Genomic DNA, 6,000 nt, shown 5'->3' on the forward strand with positions numbered 1-6,000 from the left:
TGTAACCAGATAGTTTTCCGAGACCTCTGTTAGTGAGCAGTTTAGTGTGCAGGCACCAATCCTAATATTATGGGAGCTTAGAGGCCTTTGAGTTCAGAACAAATTGGGTTTAAAAGCAATAGCAATTGCTAAAAGGTTCATATTACAATAATTGATTTGAAAGCTTACACTGTGAGCAATGCAGCAGGCAAGAGCCGATGATACAGATGAAGAATTTTGTGAGCTGCTGGGAGCAAAGCAGGTCCTGATAATTGCATTGACAGAGGTGGGTTGTGGGGGGCAGCTGACACCTCGTTAAAGTCATGGCTTTCAATCCACCCACGACTACCGTGGGACTTAAGAAGGATGCAGGATCAGCACCATCAGTCATGGGCTGGATGAGGGAAGAAGGTGAGCCTGGTTCTGTATATTTGGTAGAGCTCTGTACCGACTAACCTAAATGCTGCTGTGGTAAACGTAGGAGTAATTAACTGTAATAGGAAATGAAGAAATAAAAAAAAAAGGGGGGGTAGGGGAGAAGGGGGATCCCCAAGTATAAGGAACTCTAAAGAGATCTATCTGCAAGACCCTGAGAGAAGACACCGATGCCCAGACCCCCAGAGCTGTTTGGATGAGTCAGGTGGCTGAATAACTTTTAAGATCTTGGCCGCAGTTTGGGGAGACAGAAAAGGAGCTGACAGTCTACTAAGCTGCTTCTTGACAGACTGCTTTTCATCCTTTTTGAGAGGAAGCATGAAAAGGCTTAGCTGTCAGTATTTTTCAGGATGTTCCCGCTATTGGGAATTTCTCATGCATTTATTTACTCTATCGTAATATTTGCATTCTGGTTTACGTGTGGTATATGCTTTGGAAGTAACTTGAAATTCTAGAGGTTTCTTTGACTGGCTGCCTAAATACAGTGACATCTTGTTTGAAAGACTGAAGAAAAGATTAAAAGCATTTTGGCTGTAACTCCCTGCCATGGTCAAATTAAAACTTTGATTTCCTCAAACACAAACTCCTTGTTAGAACGACACTTCAGCAGCAATGGTTTATATCTGTACAACAGAACAGTTATTATTAGCTAAAGCCAAAACTTATTCAGTCAATCTGATTCTGGTTTGGGGATGTTATGGATGGCATGTAAAATGAAGTACTAATGACTGACAAAATAGCACAGCAATGAAATTCTATTCATAAATCCATGCTCACTAGTTTCCAAACCATTGTTAATGGCAACCTTTTTCTGGATGTTAACAAGGCAGGAATGGAAAGGCAGAAAAACAAAAAACACTAAACTAAACTTTAGTATGCACATTCATATACATACACACGTGTGTTTATTTTTACAAGTGAGATAATGCCATGTCCATTCTGAGTGTCGCTTTTCTGCTGTTCCAACTGTACAAAGGGTTCTTAAAGCAATTATAAAAAGATACAGAAAACGAAGGGAGGACCAAGGGAGTATATGACCCAAGAAAAGCATACAAATCATGTGGACACATGCTGTGTGGGCAGTTTGAGCTGGCTCACAGGCAGCACAAGATGAGCCTGGCTCACAGAGGATGCCACTTTGTGCTCTGTCCTCTGGCTTTAATATTCTACAGACATCCTGCTGGCCCTCAAATGGCTGTAAGGATGGTTTTGAAAGTGTAAGCTAAAGATAAGCAAGATAAAGGTGTCCACAGGCAGTCGGAGCAAGATCTTCAAAGATCTGAACTTTTGTCATTAATCTTAATGTCATGTTATTGCTTAAGTCAAGCAGCAATACATGGTTTAGTATTGTTAACTATTCCATTGCTGGGTGAAACTTGCAAGGAAAAAAAATAGAATGATGAGTAATAGGAGGATACACCCTAGTCACTCTCACTGGCATCTCACTTAGGCCTCACACCAGAATAGCATTTTTACTTGAACTTCATATTTGCATTATAAAGGATTGTCTTGAAACTATTTGCTGTTAAATGAGCTGATATTCTGACTGTTCTGCTGTTTACCTGACAACCTGCCTTTACATCACAATTTGACCCTACTGTGACCATGAGATGATAAAATTTAAGCTCCCAAGAAAAGAATGGAAGGCAGGGTGATAATACTGGACTTCATGAGAGCAGATTCCGTCTTCTTCAGGATACCGCAGCAGGCTGCCACAGAGCAGTGTGAAGGAGGTTCGCATTTGTTTGATCTTCAAGAAGTGTCTTCTTGGAGCACCAGAATGCTCCATTCCAGTGGGACGGAAATGAGCAGTCCTGGCAGGGGACTGGCTTGAGAACAGGGAACTCCCGACTGAAATCAAATGTATCCTTTGAGGTTTTCCATACTTAACTGGATGAAGCTTTGAACAACCTGAAAGTTATTGCTGCTTTGCACAGCAGAGGTGGCTTGGTCCAGAGGTTCCTTCCAACCTAAATTACACTGCTTTTTATGTTTATGCTGTGCCTTATTGGGTATGTACTACAAAGGTATATTCTTTTCAGTTAACAAATGGAAGACTGCTGGCCATTGTTTGCACTGGATATGCTACTGCCGATTAAAAAAGTTTATGACACTCAAATATGACAGCAATGAGCCCAGTACTCCATGTTTGCAAACCCAGGAATTGTATAGTGTATTGGGTAACAGTAATCATTTTTTTGCCTTTCTGTGCAAAAATGGTATTGCAAGACCCAGTCCCTTCCATTTTCTTTAACTGTTTGAACAAGCAATTTGATTCATCTGTTCATTCTTCCAATGACCTTTTTTCCTATGCAGCTTATTCTGATTCCCCACTGTAATACAATCAAGATGTAAATCACATATGACAACAAAGATCTGCCAGAATCGTGCAAGTAAATGCAGACAAAAAGTTGATGTGTACTTTGTACAGTGTTGTATCTTAGTTACTCCAAAAGTTATGAGATAGATTCCGTGTTCTGTTTCACTAAAGGAAGCAAGTGTCTCTTCCCCAAGTAAAAATAATGTGCAGATCTTTGAAGGCAGGACTTAAGTATATGTCACAATATTGCAGGGCAATTTGACAAAGCATGGCATTTCAAAATGCTTATTTTTTGTTACTCCCTACTGAAATGGGTGTGTTCTTCACAACCTATGCTGGTGTGATGGGACTCCAAACTGACTAAAATGTTGAGGCAGATCTGCCAAACTTTCTTCTTAAGTTGGGCACTCCCAAGACTGCAAAAGATCTTTTGAACTCAAACCCAAGTTTTATTTTAACAGAAACTAGATCCCATAGCTTTTAAAACAGATAAAACTTGGAGACAAAACAGAAATGAAAGCATTTGGAAACTGAATTCCTTCTGGCCTACTATGTCCTGGCAAGAAGGGTCCTTTTTTTCAGACTGCTTCTCCATTCAGCAGCTCAGGAGCTTTCAGTATTGCAACAAAAACTCCTCTGAAAAGATCTTGTTTGAAACTCTAGGGAATATCTTTCACCCCATCACTGAGACCTGGTGTGTCTGCTTTTCTGAACAGTTTGCTAGTCTCTGCTTTATGTGGGCTGGGTTGTCCTCACACCCTTAACATAGGTTCTTACACATTTTACTCAGTGATGAAGTATTTTAATTTGATTGCTATTTAATTGGATTCTTAGATTATACAGTATCTAAAAAAACTCACCAGAAAAATGAAAGAGGCTGATAAGAGGGGAACTATCTGGTGAGGATGGGGGAGAGACTGGAGGATATAAACTGATGAAGGAAGCTGATTTTAAGACCAGCTTGGCACTGAATGTATGTGGTGAAAGAACACCATGTAAAGAGAAGTCTCTGGCGAAGTTTTTAAGGTTTGTTTCTTTGTTGTTGTTGTTTTTTTCTTCAGCTGTAATGCTTAATACCATATAAATTGCACATGGCATGACTGCAAGAACCGTCCCATAGAGGACATTGCTGTGGTTGTCAGAGGACAGAATAATAAAGATCTTCAGAAAGGACTATAGGAGACAAGGTAAGAAAAGCTACAAGAGGAGGAGAAGCATCAAGCACTGACAGAAAAAGAAACTGAAATGGAAAGATCATTTTACTATATGATAAGATGTTTTGTAGTAATACTGCAAAGACCATGAGAAGTTTCAATCTATATTGTACATAGACCCTTCTAGAAAGGTAAGTTGTGTGTAGGAAAGAAACTATCTGGTAAATATCTGTTAACATAAGAAAGTAGCCTTGCTTACAGGCACATTTTCTTTTTAATGGAAAACTGCAAAAGGCATACAGATGTATTTCAAAGACTTAGCTCATCCAGTTTAATACCATGTAATGCCACTGGCTGTTATAAGGCAGTTCTAGCCCCCAGTTTTGGCTCTTACCTATTTTTAATCTGGAATTCTGAAACTAAACTATCAAAGAGTCTAACACTACATATTTAAAGCAATGGTTCCCAGATGGCAGGGAGAGAAAACTATATGAATACCTTTCTTTTCTTTTGCTTTTAAAAGTACGGTGTACATAGAAAACAGTGCAAATAGTTTGGTCGTTGCACTCTATGCCACAGGTACCCAAATGTGCAAAGGAGAATCTGGGCCCATCTCTGAGTCCACTAGCAATAACAGACCTGCAGCTGTACAGCTTGCCAGCAGAGATGCCACACCACCAGCGGCTGTGGTGGCAGGACAAAATCCTGGTCAGGCCAGGGAGGTGGTGGGTGCCTGGCAGCTTGTACCAGAAGGAAGATCTGTGTGTGAGGGGAAAGCATGGTACCCAGCCGCTAGTCCCAGCGGCAAGTTGGACTTGCAGAAAGGGCAGCGTCACGCAGCAAGTATGCGAGCAGGAAGCTCAGAGAGCTATTCCTTAACGAGTCTGCAGCGTGCCAGTCTTTAGATTGGCATGAGTCAACCATTTGGTTTTTAATCTCTTCCTCTGCATGCATAGTGACTATTCATAAGAGGATTACTATGAAGTGCCCTGAAACTAGATGGCATGTTTAGGATCTCATGGCTACATGAATAAAAGTCACAGGCAAGCTTGGATAGTGCAAGCAAGATGCAGCCTTGTTCACATTTTCCAAAAGGAAACTTAAAAGATCAAATACTCAGTGTAACACTCTTACATTTATCCAAACTCAAAATGCAGCATCAGCTCTAAAAGTCCACTTGTTGTTGCCAGCATGTAAGCGGAATACCTCACATGGGTGTCACCTCCTCAGAATCACCTTGTTCTTGCAGCTGCAGAAGTCAAGCAATGGGAACAGCTGATCACATCAGCTGAGAAAGTAGACAAGCCAGTATCTTCTGCAGATCTAATTTTTTTACTGTTCTAACATTAAAAAATTAGAACATTAAATTTTTTTTAATGTTCTAACAAGCATGTGCCTGTCTGGATTTACCCTGTGAGACAATATAATACTCAGATGTGTAACTACAGCGTTACTGCTTGCCAAAGAGTCTTGTAAAGCTGAAGTTTTATGTAGATCCAGGTACTTCAGGCTCACCTTCATCTCCAGAGCTCATTGTGCAATAGTCCAGTTAGTTACACACATATGCTCAGCAAAACAAGATCCCTTCCTCTGGGGATGAGGGGAACGGGGGCACAGCAGCTAACTACCAGCCTAAAGAAAGAGGAAAATGAGTCACAGTCATTAAATAGGTCACTTCCACTTTGCGTAAAAGTGCTCTTCTAGTAGTCAGGTTAACCTCTGAAATAAAGAACTGTCTGGGCTCAAGTTTCTTTCTGTGCTTGCTGTTTCCGCTCCAGATAAACAGTAAAAAGTAAGGAAAGAAAACCCTTTATAAAAGTTGGTGTTTTCAGCTAATGAATGTATGATTGTCGATTCTAGAGAAATTATTCTAACTCCTACTGACTGATCATGTGGTTTAGTTTTGTTTCATGCATCTGTGTAGCTTCTTTAACAAAAAAAAAAAAAAGCCCCAAACCAAACCTCTGTAGCAGCTGCATTGGCTTCTGCTAATATTTGCTTCCCTTACAGAAAAACCTAAGCAGTTCAGCAAAATTTGGAAACAGTTTCTTTATTTCAAATCATGTCTTCAAAACATTAGTTTCTGCTGGAAGACAGAACACAGGCTTATCT

The sequence above is a fragment of the Falco punctatus genome, assembly GCF_963210335.1.
Source record: "Falco punctatus genome assembly, chromosome: 5".
NCBI classification, from domain to species: Eukaryota; Metazoa; Chordata; class Aves; order Falconiformes; family Falconidae; genus Falco; species Falco punctatus.